A 25772-nucleotide genomic window follows, 5' to 3' on the forward strand; every position below is an offset into this window, starting at 1 on the left:
CTCGTTGCTGTTATTCTTCTTATTTTTATTCCTGTGTGTGTGGGGAAATCTGGTTGTGAGAAATGTAGTTGAAGTGGGAAAATCCATACTTGGTGTCTCATGACAAAAATCACATCTCCAGATCATCTACTACTCTAGGTTTTAATTTTTTTTCTGTCAGTAAGATGACTATTTTTTCCTATATTACAAATGAGAACTGTGTATATATGCAAATCCAGAGTGGAGTTATATTTCCTATTCAGACCATTATAGTGTGATTTAGTTCTAACATATTGAGTCTGTGCTTAGTGTATATGTCCAGGTGCAAAAAAAATGAAGGTTCAATGAAGTGACCACATAATGACATTCATTCAGAGAGTCTATATAAAGTTTACATGAATTTTTCTTTATTTTATGATTTAAATTTAAAATAAAACATCCACAGTGGACTCAACCGTAAAATAAAAAATATTTTAGGATGCTTCTTGCTTTACAAACAGTGGTTCTATTTTTTATTTTCTGATTCAAGTGTAGGCACCAGATGGTAGGTATTCTGTCTAATTCAGTTGAAAGTATTGATTTGTAATGACATAGTATTTTGGTAACTGATTATTCAAATGGAAACTATTCCTCTGAATTATGCTATAATGTGGAGGTTTTACAGGTTTTCATTTTCAAGTGAATAAATATATCATGTTAAATAATTTGAAAAAGACAGGAACATGGCAAATGGGAATACCAAAGATCACTTACTTGTGACAATATTTATATTTAACCTTTTTCATAGTAAAATATCTGTATTTATACCCTCACATATATTTCCAGTCAGTAAATTTTACAATATTAATTATTTGGAAGTGTCAAGCATTGAGTAGAAACGATGTTCATATTTTAATAATAAAGATAGACCAATAAATTATACAAGAGGGAACAGTCATTTGAAGTAATTTTTAAAATACTGAAACATAATATATAGTGTGTTCCAAACAGAATTAAAGTGCTACTTTGTAGATTTTCAGGAGAGATTTGTTTTTCAAAATGCTTAAAATATGCACTGTAAAGTGGAAATAGATTGAGAACAAAATTGAAGTTATATAACATTAATGCTAATATAGTAAATTATAAAAATAATCTGCAAATATACTAACACTTTAAAATGTTAGGAATATTTATTGTAGAATTATGGCTTAAGGTCTCAGAGAAGTTAAAGATAAAATGGATATTTTCTTCATTTGTACTTAAGCCAAACAATTATGTTGAGGCAATGGGGGATATCTTACTAAAAATGTTAGAGTAGTGAAAATTTTGAAAAATAAAAGGAAAGTTTCATTAATTTTCCTGCCGTCCTTGCACAAGGGCCATGGTGACTTCCTTAGTTTCATTCCAATTTTAGTGCATGTGCTGCTGAAATGAGCACTGGAATCTGAAATGTAGAATTCCTGTGTCTACGGGATTTCTAACATGTTTACCTTGGCATCAATTCTGGTTTTTATTGATTCCCAGTGGCATTCTACCAGTTGAAGAAAGCAGCTCTGTCCTTTCCTGCTGCCTCCACACTGGTGATATCTTATTAGACAGCTATGTTTTTATTTCATTCACAATTGCATGGTTCTCATACCATCCTCTTCCATACTTTCCATGTTCTAAGATTGTTAACAGTTTTTAAGGTCTCTCATAAACCTGTAAACTAAGACTTGGGCATAATAATAAAGATCTATTTAGGACAGAATATATTAAAGTTAATATTTCATGGCATCTAATTTATGTGGAATCTTTTTACCAGAAAGAGTATTTCATTCAATTATATCTCAAGTAAATGGAGGGAGTTTCTGTATGAAAGACAGAGGACACCCAGATGAAACAGAAATTTAAACAAAAATTAATTTTGAAAATTACAAAATGGTGTTAGGGAGGAAATCTTTTCCTCTGTTCTTTTAGGTTCAATATTTTGTGGCCTATACATTAAATTAACAGAAGACAGATTAACAGGAGTGGAGGCATATAATTTGTATTGATATTTTACATGCACATAATTCACAGAAAAGAGAAATTCAAATAAATGGTTAGATTTGAGAGCTCATCATACCATCTCAACAAAGGACAGGATGTTGGGGCTTTGAGGGATGGTCAATCATGGTAAAGTTGCTGAGAAATATTTGAGAGAAACCAATGGAAGGTAGGAGCCATTTTAGTACAGTTTATTTATGTACAGTAAAATCAGTGCCAGCTCAGGTAATACGAGTCACTCTCCTATTCTTGGTACAGTTTCACTACAGAAACTTATATCAACCACATGAATAAAATTTGTGACCTATTTTTAGGCTAAATAGGGGAGGACAGGGAATTCTTTCCGGATTTGCTAATTCTCAACTGTCTTTTATTCAATATACAGATGATCATTGACTTACAATGGATTTGCAGCCTGAAAAACCCCTTGTAAGTTGAAAATGTATTTAATGCACCTAACATGCTCAACTTCATAGTGTAGCCTCATGCAGCACACTTTAGAGTATCAGGTGTTAGCCCTTGTGATGGTGGACTTGCTCACTGTCATCATCCAGTATAACAAGACGATATGCTAACACACAATTCAAAATTCAGGGCAGCTTCAAATGAATGCATATCACTTTTACATCATCATAAAGTCACAATCTTGTACTTCACACTGTTGTAAATCATGGACCATTTGTAATTCTCATAGCAAGGTGCCATTTTGCAATCTCATGTCCTAATCCAATTCAATAGATAAATTTATATAGCCTTACGTGGAAGGCCACTCTGACACAGGCAAATATGCTGACTTCTGCAATAAAAATTCACGGAAAGTTGACTCAACTGACTCATAGTCTATGAAAGCTTCTGCTGCTGCATTTGGAAATGGGAAAATTGTGATCGAAAAGCATACTAAATTATGTAGATATAAGAGTTGATTGACTTAAAGAAAGCATAATCAGGTCACTCAAGGATTGTCAGCATGTTAGAACAAAATAGCAATTGAGTATTTACCATAATTTCAAATCACTATCTACCTAAAATACCAGAAAGCCCATTATTTTTTAGGTAACTTTTAATCAGAAATTGCCTAGGATGATCAGAATTACTTGCTTTGCTTTAAACTTGTCTTTCTATTTTTTCCTGTCTCCAAGAGTTACCCAGAGCTACTTTATGAAGAAGATCTTAATTACTGACCTCCCATGCTCTTCCAGGCACACCTTACTAACTAGCGGAGATTTGGCACCCACCTGCAGAATTGCCCCCGTTTATGATGAGGGAGTAGCACAGGGTTGCCACTTCCTGCCTTCAGGTTTACTAATGAAATTCAGGGTCAGCAGGTCAAGGCTCCACCACTGCTTGTGACCCCTGTGGAATTTCTGTTCTCCAGAGTGACACTTATGTGAGGATATCAACAGAAAAGGAAAAAGAACAAATCCATTAAACAACTACCCAGACCCTAACAGATAGTAATTCTGTGTTCAGTTTTCAATCCTTTATCTCTGTTGATTCTATGTAGCACTTTTTACTCAAAGTATACTGTAGGCACCAGACAGATTATTATGGGGGATTAACCAGTATTAGCCCAAATTATTTCTAGAGCCAGAATTGTTTTTTGTTTGACAGGCAGAGTGGACAGTGAGAGAGAGAGGGAGAGAGTGACAGAAAGAAAGGTATTCCTTTTCCGTTGGTTCACCACACAATGGCCACTGCGGCAGATCTTTTTAAAGAGCTTCTTCACTACTGTAATTTGTTCTTAATAATAAATTGATATGCAGGATTATATTAGTCTTCTATGGCTGTGATAGCAGAATAACATAGCCTGGATGACTTAAACAATGGCATTAATTATCTCACAGTTCTGGATACTGAAAGTCCAAGATCAAGATGAGAGATTTGGTTTCTTCTGAGGCTTTCAGGCGGCCACCTTCCTGCAGTGTCCTTAGGTGTTTTTCCTGAGTGTTCATCCCTAGTGTCTGCTCATAAGGAAATCATTCTTGGATTAGGTGCCACTCTGATGACCTCATTTTACCTTAATTATCTCTGTAAGAACTTAATCTACAAATAGAGCCAAATCAGGGGCTAGGATTTTAGTAAATGAATTTTGGGGAATTTAAGTAAGTCTGTAATGGGGAGGTTCATCAACTAGGTTAACTGGCTTTACAACTTGCTTATGCTGAGCCTTTGACCAAGAGGAAAATAATTCTCTTGCTTTATTTTCCTAAACAATATATATGTAAAGGTCAAAGGTTAGTCTTCTGTTGAATACTTTATCTCACTAGTTTAAAAGATTTACAAATATAAATAGAGGACCTAATACATATTTATATATATTTAAAGATTTATTTATTTATTTGAAAGGCAGAATTACAGAGAGGCAGAGGCAGAGGCAGAGGGGGAGAGAGAGAGAGAGGGAGAGAGAGAGAGAGAGAATCTTCCATCTGCTGGTTCATTCCCCAGATGGCCACAACGACCAGAGCTGTGCTGATCCAAAGCCAGCAGCAAGACCTTCTTCCTGGTCTCTCAGATGGGTGAAGGGCCCAAGCACCTGGACCATCTTCTTCTGCTTTCCCAGGCCATAGCAGAGAGCTAGATCAGAAGTGGTGCAGCCTGGACTTGAACCTGCCCTGTATGGGATGCTGGCACTGTAGGTGGCGGTTTTAACCACAGCACCACCCCCAAGGATCTAACATTTTATAGCCCCTACTAGATCATACAATGAGAATATACATTACATAGTCTTGGGAGTCATCACAACATGGAGGTTCATTATTTTTTTTTTTTTTTTTTACTGATAAAATTATACTATTAGTCTCAAGCAGCCTCCGTGTAAATATATGTCCCTACACATGTATGTTTCAGTTTTCTTGATGACTCACTGTTTCATTTAATATAACTACTAATTACTGTCCTTGCTGTTCAAATCACTTGGCTAAGTAATTCACATATTTTAAGAGTATGGTAGAATTTCCTTCATTTTACAGACGAGGAACCTAATACTGTGATTATAAGGAAGATGGTCATCAAGGTTCCATTACAAGGTTTGTGTGGTTTTAAGCTATATTATCTCTTCTGCTGGATTCTGAACTAGCCTTAAAAACCACCTAGAGACCCAGCACTGGTATATGTGTGGGAGATAGGAGGATGAATAAAACATAATTTCTGCCTTAAATAATTTTGAGAATAGCTCTGATAAGTGGTAGTTAGTATAGAATACAAGAAATGTATAAGAATGAAACTGACGTCTTGTCTATATTACTATGAAACAGTGGTCTTTCTACTCTTTACTTGTTACCATTATAGTTGGTGGTGTATTAAGCTTGTGATTATAGTAAATGAAGTGGCCGGCGCTGTGGCGTAGAGGGTAAAACCACTGCCTGCAGTGCCAGCATCCCATATAGGCACTGGTTCATGTTCCATCTGCTCCACTTCTGATTCAGCTCTCTGCTGTGGCCTGGGAAAGCAGTAGAAGATGGCCCAAGTCCTTGAGTCCCTGTACCCATGTGAGAGACCCAGAAGAAGCTCCTGGCTCCTGGTGTTGTGTCAGCACAGCTCTAGCTGTTGGAGCCTTCTGGGGAGTGAACCATCAGATGGATGACCTCTCTCTCTCCTTTTTTGCCTCTGGCTCTCTGTAACTCTGCCATTCAAATTAATAAATCTTTTTGTAAAAAGTAAATAGAAATTATGTCATTGCAAAAAATAAAAGAAAGGGGATTGAGGGAGGAAGAGAAGTGTGATTATCTTATAATTTTATCTATGAAATATGTGAAATTTGTTCTCTATATGTTATTAAAAATTGAAAGAAGAATCTCATGTTTCAAACAAGAAGATGGACACAAATTAAAAAGGGGTATAAAACTCTGAAAGTAATACTAGAGTTCTATGCAGACCACACTAATAAAGAAAGGACCGAGCAACCCTGGGATCTAGCAAAATTTCCAAATAGAGGCACCATTTCAGTTGAGTCATGAAATCTGTGTATCTTTTTTAAGACAATGGGAATAAAGCTGGGTATAGTAATAGAGGTAAGGATTCCAGATGAAGTATGCTAAGCAAAGCAAGTGAAAGACACAGGGAGGCTTTAGAATTATTTTGTAAACTGAATACTATCAACTCCGTATTAAGCAATTAACTGGGATAATACTGAATTGGAAAAAGGCATGGTTAATATAGTTAAGACACAACTAATTTGGACTGTGATATAAGAAGTATTTAATGCAAATGAATTAATTAAAATATTCAGATAATCTGCTGTGTTATCTGTGCTAAAAGAAATAGTTTTTTTTCATCCTCTTCCCTTTTCTAATGAAAAAAAAAAATAGGTAACATCAGTTTTCATTGAATAAATTCTACTTTTTATTTTCTAAATATCCCAGCAAGCAATCATTCTGAACTGCCTTGTTTTTGTCAGCTGGTTCCTCCTCTCACTGTCATTCTCTCCTTCATCACTGCACAAATACTAATTCATTGGCATCACAGTCAAGCCATCAACTCGGAAATTAAATTACCTGCCATTCTCAAGTTTTTCTCTGTATAACCCCAGACTGCCCCTTGGCTCTCAATGAGGCAAGTCTCTCAATGTAACAATGAATCGAAAGAGTTTAGGGCTGCACCTGTCAGTTCAAGGTCACAAAGGCTTTGAAGCAAATTCTGGGCTTTGTTCTGCAATGTTCTCCATCCCACTTTCACTGTCCTCCAAATTCCCCACTCAAGAATTAAAGAGATTTAGGAAAAGGCAAGGCAAAGATAATTCTAGTCCCATCACTGCCACGGGAAATGTATTTTGCAGGAGGCTTCAGAAAAGCTGCAGAGATGAGCAGCTACCGGACTAACAGACGGCTGTAAGCCAACATCTCTGCCTCTGATTGTCCAGGTGGAGGGGCGTTTCTGATTTGCACTAGGTACAGTGTAAAAATGTAATGGCTCCTACATAATTATGAATAATAGACTCATTCTGATATGTAGATATTTGTCTGGTTAACTATAATTTTAGCTGTTTTTCTTTACAAATAAGCTGCTATTTGGTTATTTTCTTTTTCCCATTTTTGCCAATAATATGGTTAATCTATCTCTGGAAAATTGAAAGTTCACTACAATTCAATATTCCTGGACCATGGGCTGGGGACAGTAATGGATCTCATCAAGGAAAATTAAGCAGGTCTTTGTGGCATGTGATGGGGTTTGGCAGGGGGAATCTCTTAGTGAGTGTTAAGCAGCAGAGTAGCATGCACAGCTTTGAATTTTAGAAAGATCACTACAATGTTTCCTCAGTAATGGCAGAGAGGAGACATACTGAGGCCCTATGCTTAGCAGTTTCTATAAGGGAGGTGAGGAGGTAAAGTGTTTCTGAGATAGGAGGGAGGACGGGGGCTGGGGCTGGGGCATTGGCTGTGGCGTAGCAGGTAAAGCTGCCACCTGTAGTGCCAGCATATGGGTGCTGGTTCTAGTCTCCGCTGCTCCTCTTCCAATCCAGCTCTCTGCTATGGCCTGGCAGAACAGCAGAAGATGACCCAAGTCTTTGGGACCCTGCACACAGGTAGGAGACCTGGAAGAAGCTCCAGGCTACTAGCTTCAGATTGTCTCAGCTTTGGCCGATGTAGCCATTTGGGGAGTGAACCAGAGGATAGAAGTCACTCTCTCTTTCTCTGCCTCCCTCTCTTTCTCTCTGTAACTCTGCCTTTCACATAAATAAATAAATCTTAAATAAAAAGAGAAAGGAAGAACTAAGTGTGCTTGTGAGGTTAGGTAGGAACCTCAAAAAGGAAATGGGCATAGTACTGGAGAGAAAGAAGACTGGGGGCTGCTACTGAGGACTGAGCAGGGACCACTCACTGTGAAAGTCTACCGAAAAAGAAGTATAATGGGGATAAATCAAATGACTTTTATTTTGGCAATGTGAAGTTGAGATGACTTTTTGTTATATTCAGGTAGAAATATCCTCTATGGGATTGGATACAGAGGGAAGATTAAGAGAAAGACAGTTATGCAGAAAATTGAGATTTGGAGCTGCTGTGATGATAAGTAGTTAATGAGGTCACAATTGAGAAAGCCACCACTAATCTTCTGTGCCATTCCCAACATCCCAGGCGATGGGCATCATGTCAACTCTTGGAATTTCTTTTGATAGTTGATGCTGTATTTTGTCGACCAGTTAAAAGTGGCATGTATTGTGTGTTGAATTGATACGATAGGATTGGAAGATACAGTTCTGTAAGCCCTACCCCAAACATGCATTTTCCCTGAGGTTCTCTCCTTTCCTGTGGAACATGGACAGCTTTCTCTCTTGACTTGCTGCTGTTACCCTTGGATCTCTACTCACCATTACCTTAAAGGATTCTTTCTTGCCTGTTCTCTCTGTTTACTTTATACGTCATGCTCTTTCTCCGTTCCTTCCCTTGGTTTAGTGAAACAGCATCCTGAGAAAGGATGACTGTGAAACAAATTTGTCAAGACAATGTTGTCTGGAAATATTTGGTTTTAAATTTGCATTTGACTAGTTGAGTATGAAAATACAACTTGGAAATGATTGTGTATCAGAACTTCTAAGGCAGCCTTGATGGTCCTCTCAATTTTAACATTGTAATTGAGAAATTCAGTGCTATTCTATTTTATTTTCTCTAGGAACTTTTAGAATCTCTTATTTATACTTGATTTGTGTCATGTCACCATACTGTGTATTCAGCCATCTTGCCAGAAAACTTACTTGCCTGTTTCATTTTAAAACCTGATGTCCTTTATTTCTTTGTTTAAAGTTTCTATTAGAATTTTTATTTCAGCTATAACACTTTTAAATTTCCAAGAGTGCAAATTTTTATTTCTTTCACTTTTCCTTCTTTATAACCTCTTATTGTTGCTTCCAGAATGTGATTTCCATGAGCCCTTGAGTATATTTATTTTTGTCTATTTTGCTCTGTTGTGTTCTATTTTTGCTGCTGCTTCTATCTCTTCTGAGAATTTCCCCCTATTAATTTATGAAATTTGATCTCTTTACAGTGGTGTTCTTGTATATCATGGTATTCAAGTTATTCTTAAATCATGTTGTACTTTTTGGTTGTCTCTAATCTTTCTACACATTACTGGAATTTTGGATTTTGAGAAGTCGATCTTAGTAACTGTAAATATCATTTAAAATAACTCTACTGAGTCATTTTTTTATGGGAATCCCTCCAATTACTGTTTTTTTTTTTTTTTTTTTCACAGCCTTTGGTTGGCAGTTTTCCATTAAAGAGAAATCGCTTAGTATCTCATATTGGGAAGATAAGCCTGGATGCCGGCTTCTTCCAAAAGTGGGAGCCAGGACTGTTCTTGCAATAGAGAACTTAGGTCTGTGGTTCTTACCTGGAGTTGCACATTAGAGTGAAAGGAAATTTGAACAATGCTGATGTTCATGCCATAGGCTCAAACAATTCAGTGACAATCTGTTGGGGTGGCACCCAGGTATGTTTTCAAAGGGCTTCTAAGCCATTCTACTGTTTGTCTCACATGGAGACAGATATTTTGGACCAGCAGCATATCTGCATCACCTGGGAATTTGTCATAAATGCAAATTCTTGGTTCGTGGTTCACTGAATTCTGAACTCTGGAGGTTGGGCCCAGTAATCTCTGTTTTAATAAACTCTCCAAGTGTTTTTTCTTTCTTTCTTTCTTTTTTTTTTTTTTTTTTTTTTTTTTTTGACAGGCAGAGTTAGACAGTGAGAGAGAGAGAGAGACAGAGAGAAAGGTCTTCCTTCCATTGGTTTACCCCTCAAATGGCCACCACGGCCGGTGCTGTGCCAATCTGGAGCCAGGAGCCAGGTGCCTCCTCCTGGTCTCCCATGCGGGTGCAGGACCTAAGGACCTGGGCCATCCTCCACTGCACTCCCGGGCCACAGCAGAGAGCTGGACTGGAAGAGGAGCAACCAGACAGAACCGGTGCCCCAACAGGGACTAGAACCCTGAGTGCCGGCGCCACAGGTGGAGGATTAGTCTAGTGAGCCGCGCACCGGCCTCTAAGTGGTTCCAATTCATGCTCAAATTTACCACTCTCTAATGTTGATTACTTAATCCTTAGTCTCAGTGTCTTTCTCAGTCATGTTTTCCAGAAAATCTCTAGCCTCTGATCACACATGAGGAAGGATACTCCCTTGACTTCTCTTTCTTAGACTATAGCAATGCTTCCATTTTCAATTGCATCCACAGCTCCATTTTGAAATGTCTTCAGGTACACAATTTCTGATCTCTTCTGAGGTTCTGTAGTGCAAATTAACTTACCTCTGGCCTTCTCCTATTGCAAGTCTACATTTTCTTTTTATCTACTAGAGTTGTTATTAGATTCTATTTTCAGCCTACTACTATGATTCATTTTTTTCATCATGGCCTCTTCTCTTTTCCTTTTCTTTGTAGGTTAGTGCTTATTTCCTTGCTTTCCTGTATATTTTGACATTCCAGAAAAAAATAGAGATAATAAAAATGCATAAAACATAGGGCATATATGGAATTTCAAATAAACAATAGCAATTTTTATATATTCTAATTCATTACTTGTCATTTATCTGAAATTCAAATATAAGTAGGAATTAAATTTTGTATTTTAAATATAAAGGGTTAGTTTTTGAGAATATTAATTTTAAATCATACATCTCAATATTTCTGGTGTAATTAAAAATACATATTCCAAATATTTCAAAAGTAAGTTGCTAATTTTAATGACACATTTTCAGAAGTAAAGTATTGTCAATATTTCATAATTATTGTTCTAAAACTCAATAACTGAAATATGTTTCTACAACTGTGTCTATTTGGGATAAAACTTTAATTTTATTAAACTATGTTTTTATGGTGAGCATAGCATTATGTCTAATCGGAGATGTTTATATGCACAAGACAATGCAGTGGAAAGAGGATTGGACTTCAAGTAACACCAAAATTGAGGTAATGTCACATTCGTGCTATGTGACCACTATGAAGGTCACTTCCTGACTTTGTATTTACTTTTCCTTAACAGGAGGTATATTAAAACATCATACATCATTTATAAATATTAAATGAGATAATCAACAGTCTTTTGCTTATGCTCAGAGCCTGGGAAGGGCCTGAAACTTAGAAGGTGCTCAGTGAATATTACTCCACACCCCCTCCACACACACATCTGACTCAGAAAATTTGGCAGACTATCTGCTAGCTCCCATTAATATTGCAGTGACTAATTTCACATACCATAAATACCTTTAATAACTATATCAATGAATTCGTTACTTTGCTAGGGCTGCCATCACGTAGTCCCTAATACCTGATACTTTAAGAGAAAGTGATTTACTCAAATTCTGGAGTAGAGAATGTGAGATCAATGTGTCAGCAGGGTTAGTTTTTTGAGAGGTTTCTCTCTTTAGCTATGGATAGTGTCTTTTCCCTATTTTTTTCACTTGCCTTTCCTCTACATCTGTGTTTCTTTTTCTTCTAAAGACACCCATCATGTTGAATTAGAGCTCACTTATAACTCAATTGCCTCTTTTTTTTAAAAAAGAGATTGATTTATTTATTTGAAAAGCAGAGTTACAGGGAGGCAGAGGCAGAGAGAGAAGCCTTCCATCTCTCTGATTTACTCCCCAAATGGCTGCAACAGCCAGAGCTGGGCTGGTCCAAAGCCAAGAGCTTCTTCCAGGTCTCCTCTGTGGGTACAGGGTTCCAAGGTCTTGGGCCATCTTCTACAGGCCATAGCAGAGAGTTGGATCAGAAGCGGAGCAACTGGGACTTGAACCAATACCCATGTAGGATGCCAGCACTGCAGGATGGCTTTACCCACAGTGCTGGCCCCCTCAGTTGCTTCTTTAAAGACCCAGTCTCCAAATACCTTCACTGTCTCAGGCACTGGGAGTTGGAAGTTCATTATATGAATTTATAGGTGGTGGTAGTGGTAGTAGGGTGTTTCCACTTTATCCCATAACATTGAAGTTACTCAGATTTACTGACTTTTGTCTTAAATAAGCAGTTTTACTCTCTGATGATTTCTGAAGAGTTTAGCCTATTCATGTCAATAATAATTTGAGACCAAAAGAAAGGAGGGGAAGGGAGGGATAAACAAATGTGATCCCAAGTAATAATTATCCTGTGAAAAACAAAGTCCTTTGTATTAGAGGGATCTTTAAAAGGGATAATTTTAAAAAAGATTTAGAAGTGATAATATCCACAAAGAATGGGAGAGATGGTCTTATTTAAATGTTTTCTAAGTTATGAATTTATAAGGGAGATATTTTTAGGGATATTTATTTCTCCAATTATTACAGAGGTATTTAGGGAGTTTCTACAGCATGTTCAGTTCAAAGGAATGCAAAGCACTGTTAAGAATATAAAGAAGTACAAGACAGGATCCTTCTGAGGTGCTTTTATCTCTAGATGAGGAATCAAAATTAGTACAAGGGAAACAAAAAAGAAAAGGCAACAATTAAACATAAAAGCCTTTGATCCTGTGTGTAGAGGCCTTAGCGTGAATGTGAAAGAGGTGTCAACGTGTATTGTGCTGGTCTGAAGTATCACACAAAGGGTCAGGTTATATTTGTGCTTTGAAATATGAGAATAGTGGGGTTTTTTGCAAAGTGTAGAAATGACATAAATAATGGGCCTGTTCCTGTTTTCTTAGTAGCATGAATAAGAGTCCTCAATTCCTACTTTTCTATTGGTTTATTTACTTATTTCATGTTTGTGTTCCTCTTTAGAACATAGTCTGTAAAGATATGTTTCTTGGTTGTCTTGTCTGTTGTTGTTTTTCCACCATATAGAATAATATTTTATAAATAACAGATGCTCAACATTAGTTGAATAAGTGAGTGAGTGAATGTTGTGAAATGTTAAAACTAGAAAGTTGGAAATCAGTCTCAGTGCATGGAAAAAATCAGATTAGTTAGGGGTACAAAATCTGAGAGAAAAATTTGAAATTGAAGTGCTATGTAATTAGGAGGATTTAAAGAAGCCAAAACAAGATTAGGGTGATGTAAGATATGTTTTTAGAGAACCATAAAAACCTACAGAAATATTCTACAGGATACTTCTGGGCTTACTTTCACAATGGTCACTACTAAGATGAAAATTGTCTGTGTTCTACTGGTCTTTCATAGTCATTAACCTCAGTGCCATCATTCTTTGTGTTTAGTACCTTTTCCTATTTGTTTACCAACCCTGTACCACTCCTAGAAGAATCCAGCTCATTACCCTTACAAACTGTGTGAGGATTTGGCGTAGTTTTGTGCTACTCATAGAACTCCCAGAACTCTAGTCTAGAATTAGGTTATTTAGCCACCTCTGCTGCCTGAGAGTTTGGAAAAGGATGTATCTGGCATTCTGGGTGTTGTCCAGACAAAATAGTCTTCTCCAGCAGGGCCACAGTGGAGGCAATGGCTGTTGGATACACAACATTTTCTGTCACAGGTTGGCTACCTTCTTGTACCAGAAATAAATTTTGTAGTATGTTGCCAGAGACCTTTTTGTTAAAATTATTTTTGAATGGATGTTTGTTCTCAGCCATGCTTCATTTAGTTTTAGCCGACTGAAACAGAATTGGTTGAGACATCATACTGGAAAGACACCTTTCTCTGTGACTGTCTTTAGTTTTGTTATCATTTGCTTCCCACTCAAGGGTCACTAGGTTCTAGAAGGCAGATAAGGAGGGAGCGTCTTCCTTCTCAGAGTAGGACGTTCAGTTATGACTAAAACCATCTTCTCTGTGTTCCCAGTGTTGTAGCTCTTAGTCTCAGTCATCATGTCCCAGTGGAGAAGTGTTATTGCTGAGAACACAGATGGGGACAGTTTAAACCTGGGGTACTGTGGGAACCTGAAACCAACAAGAGAGGACTCCTTTTGTCGGAGAGGCAAGCCCAGTGGGTTCTGAATCCTAGACTTATTTTAATGTTAATTTTAATTTTTAATGCTTGTTATTTAATTTTTATTAAAATTTAATTTTTGTGTTAATTCAATGTTTTTAGAAATTTTACAAATTTTATTTCTGAAGTGACCTATCCATCCTAACACAAAAATCATACAAAAGATAATCTTCTCTGCAGCATTATCTGTTATTCTAACAACTTCATCCTCAGCTCCACTTCTCAGAGACAAATCTCTCATAGATGCTTGTTAGTTTTTCTAAGGTTAATACTAAACACTCTAGATGATATTTTAAAGCAATGCTATTTGTTTCTCAACTTTAGTATTGCACATTAATTTCCTGGTGGAAAGTTAAAACATTTCTTTCAATGTTTTATACTAACTTTTGCTTTCCTGTCAGCTGTTTTTCAACTTTAAATATTATACCTGACGTCAGTTGATTTTTTCAATAGTTTTCTAATAGTTTACATAATCGTCTTCTGATTTTTCATTTCTATAGTGAGGTGTTTTTTTCTTTCTAATCTCCTTTTCATCTTGTTTGCATGTAGAAACTTTGAATAACTATATTTTTATATTGCAAAATTTCCAATATTTTCATGGTAAACTGCAACCAGCACAAGTCCTCTTTGCTTTGTTAAAACAGTGACTTTAAAAGCAGAAAAGAGTAAATTGTGTTTACTGGAACTTTAAGCTAGATCAGGATTATATCCTAGGTTTACATTTTTTCCTTTGCTGTTCCAGAGTTTTAACTCCTAGATCACTGGAAAGAATAATAAAATCAAGGCCAGCTGGATCATCTTTCTTAGTTTTAGTAATTCATTAACTCCATACATTTTTGTGGTTTATTTGTATAATTTTTTGTTTTTATCTGGAATTAAGTTGAGATTGTTTTTATCTTCCTTTTTTCCTCTGTGACTCCTCTTACTCCTTTCTTATTCTCTTTCCTTTATCCCTCTCCCTTTCTCTACTTCTTTTCTCTATACTGATTATCTTCCTTATGCTTTTTTGTTACCTTTATTTTGAGGTATTTATTTGACAGGTAGAGTTATAGACAGTGAGAGAGAGAGAGAGAGAGACAGAGAGAAAGGTCTTCCTTCCATTGGTTCACCGCCAAAATGGCTGCTATGGCTGGAACTACACAGATCTGAAGCCAGGAGCCAGGTGCTTCCTTCTGGTCTCCCATGCAGGTGCAGGAGCCCAAGCACTTGGGCCATCCTTGACTGCCTTTCCAGGCCACAGCAGAGAGAGCTGGCCTGGAAGAGGAGCAACCTGGGCTATAACCTGGTGCCCATATGGGATGCCAGCGCCGCAGGCGGAGGATTAACCATGGTGCCAGCCCCTGAGGCATGGTTTTACCATATGGCTTTGAAAATTCATTGCTTTTTAGATTCCATCTCATTATGTTGACTTATTTTTCATTTGTTCAAGCTCCGTTTCCAATTTCTACTTAAGAAAATGTTCATGAGAGGTAAACTTCATGATATATACCAATCTCCAGCTGCTACACGCACACACACACACATGCTCACACACACACATTCTGATAGTTAGTTAGTAATTTAATGAAGAAATCTAGGTTGATCATAATTTCCGCAAGCATTTCACGGGCATTACCACAATGTTTTCTAATTTCTAGAAGTGTTGAAGAAAAGTATGACATAAGCTTATTTTGTACTATTTTGTAAGCAACTTAGATTTTTCCTTTTTTAAAATTTTTTTAAGGTATACACATTTCATATATTTTTCTATAAACAGATTCAGGAACATAGTGAGACGTCCTACCCTACCCTCCCTTCACCCATGTTCCAACCATTCTTCCTCCTCTCTATTGTATTTACATTCTTAATTTTTACCAAGATTTATTTTCAGCGGATGTCTGGGTTGATTCCATATCTTTGCTGTTGGAAATAGAGGCAATAAAGATAGGGGTACAGATCACTCTTTCATATGATGAATTCATTTTGTTTGGGTAAATTCCTAGGAGTGGAATTGCTGCGCCATGTGGTAAGTCCATATTCAGATTTCTGAGGTATCTCTATACTATATTCCATGGTGGCTGTTATGGCGCATAAGCAAAGGAGAACAAGACATAGGAACTCTTCTTCTGAAAGTGCTTCCAGGGTAACCCAGTGTCTTTTCTTTATTGATAAAGATTACAGCAGCCTGTTGTACAGAGCATGTGTATGTTCATATAACTCTAAGGTTTCTCTAAAACATGTTTAGCAAAACATATTATATAAACATGTCTGGGAAAGCAGCTGCATGTCCTTGTGAAGCCAACATTCCCATAAGGGCTCACTGCTCTTCCTGTTAGCAGGTCATAAACCATGCTTAATCAGTCCCTGAATTCACACTCTGTGTAGAAGAAAATATCTTTACTAAGGAATGCATTGGCAGAAATCTTATTCTCCACAGGTGGCTGTACCAGTTTATATTCTTACCAACAGTGGATTAGTGTACCTTTCCCCCCCACATCCTCACCAGCATATGTTGTTTGTTGATTTCTCTATAAGAGTCAGTCTATTTTGGGTGAGGTTAAACCTTATTGTATTTTTGATTTGCATTTTCCTGATGGCTAGTGATGCTTAGCATTTTTTTCAAGTGTCTGTCAGCCATTTGAATTTCTTTCCTTGAAAAATGTCTGTTCTAGTCCTTTCCCATTTCTTAAATGGGTTGTTTGTTCTGTTGTTGTTGAATTTCTGGAGCTTATTATAGATTCTGGATAATAATCCTTTATCAGTTTTATCGTTTACAAATATTTTCTCCAGCTCTGTAAATTGCCTCTTCATTTTTCTGAGTGTTTCTTTTGCAGTGCATAAGCTTCTTAGGTTGATGTAACCCAATTCGTTAATTTTGGCTTTGATTGCCTGTGCTTTTGGAGTCTTTTCCAAGAAGTCTTTGCCTATGCCAATATCTTGCAGAGTTTCCCCAATGCTGTGTAGTAATTTTATGATACCGGGTAATCCATTTAGGTCCTTTATCAATTTTGAGTGGACTTTTATGTAAGGTGTAAGGTAGGGGTCTTGTTTTATACTATTGCGTGCAAAGATTGAATTTTCCTAGCACCATTTGTTGAAGAGGTTGTCCTTGCTCCAGGGATTGTTTTTAACTCCTTTTTCAAAGTTAAGTTGGTTGTAGATGCATGAATTGATTGCTGGAGTTTCTAATCTGTTCCAGTGGTCTACATGTCTTGGGTTTTTTTTTTTTTTTGTGTGTGTGTGTGTGTATGTGCCTGTAACAGGCGTCTTTGATTATAAATGTCCTGAAATATGTCTTGAAATATGATATTGTGGTATCCTTGGTTTTGATTTTGTTGTTTAAGATTGCTTTAGCTGGCTGGGGTACCTTGTTTTTTCAAATGAATTGTAGCATCATTTTTTTCTAGATCTAAGTAGAATGTCATGGGTATTTTGATTGAGATCTCATTGAATCCTTAAATGTTTTTGGAAATATCAACATTTTAATGATATTGTATTTTCTAATCCATGAATATGGAAAATTTTCTTTCTATTTTTTGTATCTTCTGCATCTTTCTTCAATGTTTGTAATTTTTATCATAGACATCTTTGAGATCCTTTGGTTAATTTATCCCAAGGTCTTTAATTTCTTACAGCTATTGTGAATAGGATTGATCTTAGAATTTCTTTTTCGGTAGCAGCATTGTCTGTTTTTAGAAAGGCTATTGATTTTTGTGTGTTAATTTTATATCATGCCACTTTACCAAACTCTTTTATGAGTCCCCATAGTCTCTCTATTTTTCCCCCTCAAAAAGTTTTTATTTTATTAACACAAACTTCCTGCATTTCATAGTACAACTCTAGGAATATAGTGATTCCTCCTACCATACCTACCCTCCCCACTCACTCTTCCACCCCTCCTCCTTTTTCCTCTCCCATCCCCAGTCCCATTCTCTGATAAGATCTATTATTGATTAACTTTATACACAGAAGACCTACTCAGTACTAAAAGTTCAACAATCTACAGGAATACAACAACAAAAACAACAACTAAAAACTATTCCTCAACAGTTGAGACAAGGGTTATTCAGTCACTGAATCTGGAAGTTAATTTCAATTATTTTTTTAGAAAATTAATTAACTTTAAAGAAGCACCCAAAATTATACATCTTTTGCAAGCACTTATACATAATTATAATACAACTCTGAGTACAGAGGTCCTGCATGGGAAGTTAGTGCACAATGACTTTTGTTGTTAATTTAACAATTAACACTCCAATTTATGACATCAGTGATCACCCAAGGCTCTTGACATGAGCTGCCTAGGCCGTGGAAGCCCTTCAAATCCACAAACTCCATGAGTATTTAAACAAGGCCTTAAGCAAAGTGCAAGTTCTCTCCTCTCTTCAGAATAAAGTACCTCCTCCTTTCATGACCACTGGAGTCTCACACACCAAGGGCCTTCATGTAGGAAATTTTTTGGCATAGTGTTTTGGCTTTCTGTCCCTGAAAAGCTCTCAGGGTCTTTTCAGCCAGAACAGAATGCTTTTAAGGGCTGATTCTGAAGTTGAGTGCTATTTAAAATGATTGTCATTCTATGAATATGCTGTGTGGACTGCTTCCCATGTTGGAGCATTCATTCCTTTTTAATTATATCTATTGTTATTAACAGACACTCAATCCCATTGATATGATCACTTTAATACTTAAGATGATATTTTGGGGCCTGCTTCATGGTGTAATGGGTAAAGCCACTACCTGCAGTGCCAATATCCCATGTGGTCACCAGTTCGAGTCCAAGTCCTTGGGCCCCTATACCCATGTGGAAGATATGGAAGAAGCTGCTGGCTTTGGATCTGGCCTTTGCAGCTATCTGGGAAGTAAACCAGCAATGGAAGACTTCTCTCTCTCTCTCTCTCTCTCTCTCTCTCTCTCTCTCTCTCCATCTGTCTCTGCCTGTCTGTAACTCTGCCATCAAATAAATAAGTAAATCTTTAAAAAAAAAAAAAGATGGTACCTTTAATATCCGGGCTTGGAGCCCCATGGCAAGTTTTTAACCTGTATGATTAGGAGTAAGTCCATAGAAATGTATGAGGAACTATGCAGCTTTACAGTACAAACCTCATATACTTCATAACCACAACTTCAGGAACATGGTGATTCTTCCCACCTTGCCTGCAAGCATCCACACTTCGTCCCCTGTTCCTCAATCCTATCCCATTCCCACTCTTATTTTCCACTGAAGTCTATTTTAATTGACTTCACACATTTATTTAACACTATGTTAAGTAAAAAGTTAAAAAATAAAACTGTTTCTCAACAGTCAAGACAAGGGCTATTCAAGTCATTGCTTCTCAAAGTGTCAATTTCCCTTCTACAGATTGCCTTTAAGGTGCTTTATTAGTTATCACAGGTTTAGGGAGAACATATATTTGTCACTTTGGGACTGGCTTATTTCACTAAGTATGTCGTTTTCCAGATTCATCCATTTGTTGTAAATGACTGGATTTCATTTTTTATTAGTGTGTAGTATTCCATAATGTACATATCCCATAATTTCTGGATCCAGGCTTCAGTTGATGGACATTTAGATTGATTCCATGTCTTAGCTATTGTGAATTGAGTTGCAATAAACATGGGGGTGCAGGTAACTCTTTAATATGCTTATTTCATTTCCCTTGGATAAATTCCCAGAAGTGAGATGGCTGGGTCATATGGTAGGTCTATATTCAGATTTCTGCAGTTTCTCCATACTCTCTTCCATAGTGGCTTTACCAGTTAGCATTCTCACCAATAGTGGATTAGGATATCTTTCTCCCACATCCTCACCCGCAGTTGTTGTTTGAGTATTTCTGTATGAAGGCCATTCCAGCTGGGGTTAGGTGAAGCCTTATTACGGTCTTGATTTACATTTCCTTGATGGCTAGTGATTCTTAGCAGTTTTTCATGTGTCTGTCGGCCATTTGGATTTCCTCTTTTGAGAAATGTCTGTTTAAGTCCTTTGCCCATTTCTTAACTGAGTTACTTGTTTTGTTATTATTGAGTTTCTTGATTTCTTTATGTATTCTGGTTATTAATCCTTTACCAGTTGAATAGTTTGCAAAAGATTTATCTCATATAATTGGTTGCCTCTTCACTTTATGAGCATTATTTTGCAGTACAGAAGCTTCTCAATTTGATGTAATCCCATTTGTTAATTTTGGCTTGATTGCTTGTAATGTTCTCTAATAATTTGATGGTATTGAGTCATAGATTTAGGTCTTTAATCCATTCTGAGTGAATTTGTGTGTAACCCTACCTTGGAAATCCAGTTTTGCCAGCACCATTTGTTGAAGAGATTATCCTTACACCAGGGATTGATTTTAGCTCCTTTGTCAAAGATAAGTTGGTTGTAGGTGCGTGAGTTGATTTCTAGCATTTCTATTTTGTTCCATTGGTCTATCCATCTGTTTTTGCACTGGTACAAGGTTGTTTTGATTATAACTGTCCTGTAATTTTCTTGAAATCTGGAATTGTGATGCTTCCAGCTTTGTTTTTATTGTAGAATATTGCTTTAGCTATTTGGGGTCTCCTGTGTTTACATATGGATTTCAGCATAATTTTTTCCAGATCTGAGAAGAATGTCTTTGGTATTTTGATTGGTATCACATTGAATCTGTAAATTGATTTCAGAATATGGACATTTTTATGATATTCATTCTTCCAATTTATGAGCAAGGAAGATTTTTCCATTTTTAGATGTATTCCTCTATTTTTATTTATTTTTTGCTGTATAAAGGACTTTCATACTATCACTTTATTTGCATTGTTCCAATTGTTTTACCTGAATGTATTTTTTTATTTTTTTATTTTCAACTTTTATTTAATAAATATAAATTTCCAAAGTACAACTTTTGGACTATAGCAGCTTTCCCCCCATAACCTCCCTCCCACCCACAACCATCCCATCTCCCACTCCCTTTCCCATCCCATTCTTCATCATGATTCATTTTCAATTATCTTTATATACAGAAGATCAACTTAGTATATGCTAAGTAAAGATTTCAACAGACTGCATCCACAAAGACACACAAGGTATAGAGTACTGTTTGAGTAGTAGTTTTACCATTAATTCTCATAGTACAACACATTAAGGGCAGAGGTTGTACATGGGGAGCAGGTGCAGAGTGACTCCGATAGTTGATTTAACAATTGACATTCTTATTTATAATGTCAGTAATCACCCAAAGCGCTTGTCATGAGCAACCAAGGCTATGGAAGCCTCTTGAGTTTACCAACTCTGATCTTTTTTAGACAAGGCCATATGCAAAGTGGTGGCCTGTGGATGGCCAGAGACTAAAGCCAGGAACCTCAAACATAGTCCAGGTCTCTCACTTGAGTGCAGGGGCCCAAGTACTTGGGTTGATCTCTGCTGTTTTCCCAGGCATATTAGTAGGGAGGTGGATTGGAAGTGGAGCAGCCAGGATTAGAACTGATGTCCTTATGGAATGCCAGTGTCATAGACAACAGCTTTATCCATGGTCTCATAACACTGGTTGGTTAATGTGGTATATGTTTGATGACATTAATACTAGAAATTAAATTTAAGGAAATGGGACAAAAATGTATTAACTCACTTGCAATGACATAAATAATATATGCTTATAAGTAAATTTTGTGGCACATGGAGACTTTTTAAAAATACTTTTAAAATTTTATTTTATTTAAGGATTCCAACTTCATGCATTTAATATATACAGATTTGGGAATAAGATGATTCATCCCCCCATCCCTCCCCCCCATACTCCCATCTTTCTTCCTCCTCCCTCTTCCTTTCCCATTCTTATTATTTTTACAGAGATCAATTTTCAGCTATTTTTTTATATTCATAAAATCAACCCAACACTAAGTAGAGAGTTCATCAATTATCAGGAAAAAAAAAAAAAACTAAACTAAATAGACAAACAGAAAAATTGCTCCTTGACATTCAAGGCAAGGGCTGTTCTAAATCAATGCATCTCAAAGTAACAGTTTCACTCCTGTAGATTACATTTTAGATACTCTATTAGTTACCACAGATTTTGTGACTAGCTTATTTCAATAAGTATAATGGTTTCCAGTTTCCATTTCCTTAATAATAATTTTTAACAAAAAGAGACACATAAGAATTCTACACATTTTTGGGTTACCATGTGATGTGATGTTTCATTACTTGTGTACATTGTTCAAGGGTCAAAGAATATTCAAACATTTAATATTTTTATAGTGAAAATATCCAAAAATCTTTCCTTTGGTATTTTCAGGGTGAAATGTTCAGTAATTTAGCAACATGTATTTTCACTCTACTGTGCAATAGAACCCCAGAACTTCTTACTCCTGTATGGCTATAACCTAGTATCCACCAGTTAATATTTCCTCAATCCTACTTCCCCTCTTAACTTCTCTAGTCTTATATTTTTAACTTCTGTGAGATGTTTTAGATTCCACACAAGAGTGAGATCATAACAATATTTTTCTTCTATGCTTGACTACTTCACTTAACCTAGTGGCCTCCAGTTCCATCCATGTTGTTGGAAATGACAATTTCATCCTTTTTTTAATGTCCAAGTTATATTTAATTGTGTATATGGACCACATTTTCTTTATTTATTCATCAGTGGATAGACACATAGGTTGTTTCCATTTCTTGGCTCTTGAGAATAACATTGAAATAAACATTGGAGTGTAGATGTCTCTTCAACAGACTGATTTCATTCCCCTTGTACATATATACCCAGAATCATGTGGTAGTTCTTTTTTAGTTTTTTGAGGAAAATCTATACTGTTTTCCCAGAATGGCTGTATGAATTTTCATTATCATCAACAATGTGCATAGGTTCCCTTTTCTCCACATCCTCTCTAACACATATTTTCTTTTCATGTCTTGTTATAATCCAATCTTGTTAGATTGAGGTAATATCTCATTGTGCTTTTGATTTTCACTTTCCTGATGATTAGTCATCTGTATTTGAGCCATATTCTGCTGCCTTCTCAGGCACATTAGCAGGGAGCAGGATTGGAAGCAGAGCAGCCAGAACTCAAGCCAGAAGTGTGATATGGGCATCTTAACCCACTGCCACAATACTAGCCCCATGCTGCCTTTTCTGAAATTGGGTTATTTCTTTCTTTCTTTTCTTTTTTTTTTTTCTTTTTTTTTTTTTTTTTGGCTTTTAAGTTGCTTAAGTTCTTATGTTCACTTTCAACAAATTTTATTCAGCACGGTACTGAAATTATTAGAGCAATTAGCCTAGAGAAAAGACTAAAGGGTGTCCAAATCAAAAGAGAGTAAGTTTATTGTTACTGTTTACAGATGATGTGATCTTATATAGAGAAAATCCCAAAGACTCCAGCAACAAGGTATTAGAACTAATGGATGAATTCAGCAAGTTTGTAGGATATAAAGTTAATGTTCAAAAATCAGTAGCATCATTATATGTCCAAAATGAAACATCTGAAAAAATTCAAGGAAGCAGTCCCATTTTACAAAAATAAAATACTTAGGAATAAATTCTAACCACATAGGTGAAAGATCTCCTCTCAATGAAAACTGTATTTATAAAAGAAATTAAAGGGAACACAGAAAAATGGGAAGACATCCCATGTTCATGGATTGAAAGAATCATTATCATCTAAATATGCATGCTATTCAAAGTGAATTACAGATTTAATCCAATACCTATTAAAATCCCAATGATATGTTTAGTGAACTAGAAAAATCACTATTAAAATTTGTATGGAACTACAAAAGACCCCAAGTAGTCAGAGTTATCTTGAGCAAAAATAACCAAGCAGGAGGCAATGTTTTAATCATGTAAATTTCCTTCATGTCTTACTTAATAAAAATCCAGCTAGATTCTTACATCTAACTCAGCAGATGTTGTGTGGGTTGGAGTACATACAAGAAGAAAAGGAAAGGATTATTTTAATAGCTTTTTTCAGATGATCATGAATGTATTCTTTAATGACACAAAAATTCAGCTGATAGCTTATAAAAGTTAACTGAAACAACCATACTATGAATTTTTTGAGGATTTAAAAAAATTGTTTAGGCCGGCGCCGCGGCTCACTAGGCTAATCCTCCACCTAGCGGCGCCAGCACACTGGGTTCTAGTCCCGGTCGGGGCGCCGGATTCTGTCCTGGTTGCCCCTCTTTCAGGCCAGCTCTCTGCTGTGGCCCAGGAGTGCAGTGGAGGATGGCCCAAGTGCTTGGGCCCTGCACCCCATGGGGAGACCAGGAAAAGCACCTGGCTCCTGGCTCCTGCCATTGGATCAGCGCGGTGTGCCGGCCGCAGCGCGCCGGCAGCGGCGGCCATTGGAGGGTGAACCAACGGCAAGGAAGACCTTTCTCTCTGTCTCTCTCTCTCACTGTCCACTCTGCCTGTCAAAAAAATAAAAAAAAAAAAATTCGTTTAAGGAATACAGCTTCACGCATTTAATAGATACAAATTTGGCAACATGATGATTCTTCCCCCTTACGTCCCACCTTCCTTCCTCCTCCCTCTCCTTTCTCATTCTTATTATTTTCAGAAATCAATTTTCAGAAATCAGAGTATGCAAATATAATTTTAGTTCACCATGCATTGGCCATTCAGAAAATACCGGTTTCTTATGTTATGTACATTTTTTCAAATGTTGACATATTTCATTGTAGCTCATAAAGAATTATATTTATGACTATCATAATTAGAATGTCACTCACAAAAATATTAAATATTAGGGAATTTTCAAACTGATGATATTGAATACAAGTTTTCTGACACTCTGCTTTTCACCTGAAGGCTTAATTTGTATCATTGGAAACAATTTCTCTCACTTGTTTTTCTTGACATGATAAGCTTCTTTCATTCATCTATAGGAAAATGTTGATCAAATACCTATGAACAACCATGGATTGTCTGTCAATCATTTTTCAAAAGAAACATATGTGTTGTATGAAAAAAAATAGCTAGTTCTTACATCTCAAGCCATTTCTTAAATATGTTCCATCCAGGTACACTTTGAGAGGCAGCAGAAATGATTTAGAAATACTTTCAATTTTGTCTTATAGAATGTCAAAAGCTATGCACACAAGAGTTAATTTCTATTGGTGAATTAAAGTATTTAAGTATTTGTTCCCTGTGAATACAAAATAGAATATGATCCAATGATTTCTTTCATCTGGTTTGGTGTTACTGACTGTTGGAATTTTGAGACTGATATTCTATGTATTTTTTCCTTTTCTTTCATATCTTCTGTTTCTTGGTCTCTCTATTTTTTATAATATAAAACATTTCCTTTTTAAAAAGATTATATTAATTTATTTGTGAGACAGTTACACGCAGAGAGAGGGAGAGACAGAACATTCTCTGATCCATTGGTTTTCCAAATGGCTTACTGGAGCTGGGCTTATCTGATGCCAGGAGCCAAGAGCTTCTCCAAGTCTCCCAAACAGGTGCAGGGGTGCAAGCACTTGGTCCATCCTCTACTGCTTTCCCATGCATAGGCAGAGAGCTGGATTGGTAGAGGAACAGCTGGGACACAATTCGTTTATCTTGAAGTCAATATGAGAGAGAGAGAGAGAGAGAGAGAGAGAGAGAGAGAGAAAGGGGGACAGAGAGAGGGTGAGTCAAGGAGAGGGAGAGATCTTCTATCCACTGATTCACTCCCCCAGATAATTACAACAACCAGGGCTGTGCCAGGCTGGAGTCATGAGTTAGGAGCTTCTTGCAGGTCTCCCAGGTGGATGCAGGGTCACAAGCACATGGGTCATTTTCCTCTGTTTTTCTCAGGCCATTAGCAGGGAACTGGATTAGAAGTGGAGCATCAGAACATGAACCCATGAACTGGCACCCATATGGGAAGCTGATGTGTAGGTTGAGATATTACCGACTATGTTACAATGCTGAACCTTATAAAAATATCTTTACTTCATCATTTTACTTTTTACTTCCATTCTGTTATCCACAGGTTGAAATCAAAGTCATGGAGTTCAGT

At 36.7% G+C, this 25772-nt stretch overlaps 1 protein-coding gene and 1 non-coding gene across 5 annotated transcripts in view; one reads left to right on the forward strand and one right to left on the reverse strand.

Annotated features, from left to right (window-relative positions):
* The window catches only part of LRP1B (LDL receptor related protein 1B), a 2138546-nt gene that overhangs the window by 1470157 nt on the left and 642617 nt on the right, over positions 1 to 25772 (forward strand). The gene's annotated exons all lie outside the window — the stretch shown is intronic.
* On the reverse strand, positions 1290 to 1396 carry LOC127491888 (U6 spliceosomal RNA). The gene has a single exon (XR_007920820.2). It is a non-coding gene; the product is annotated as a U6 spliceosomal RNA (small nuclear RNA).

This window comes from Oryctolagus cuniculus, chromosome 3, assembly GCF_051225735.1.
Source record: "Oryctolagus cuniculus isolate XC-2025 breed Fujian yellow rabbit chromosome 3, ASM5122573v1, whole genome shotgun sequence".
In the NCBI taxonomy this organism is placed as follows: domain Eukaryota; kingdom Metazoa; phylum Chordata; class Mammalia; order Lagomorpha; family Leporidae; genus Oryctolagus; species Oryctolagus cuniculus.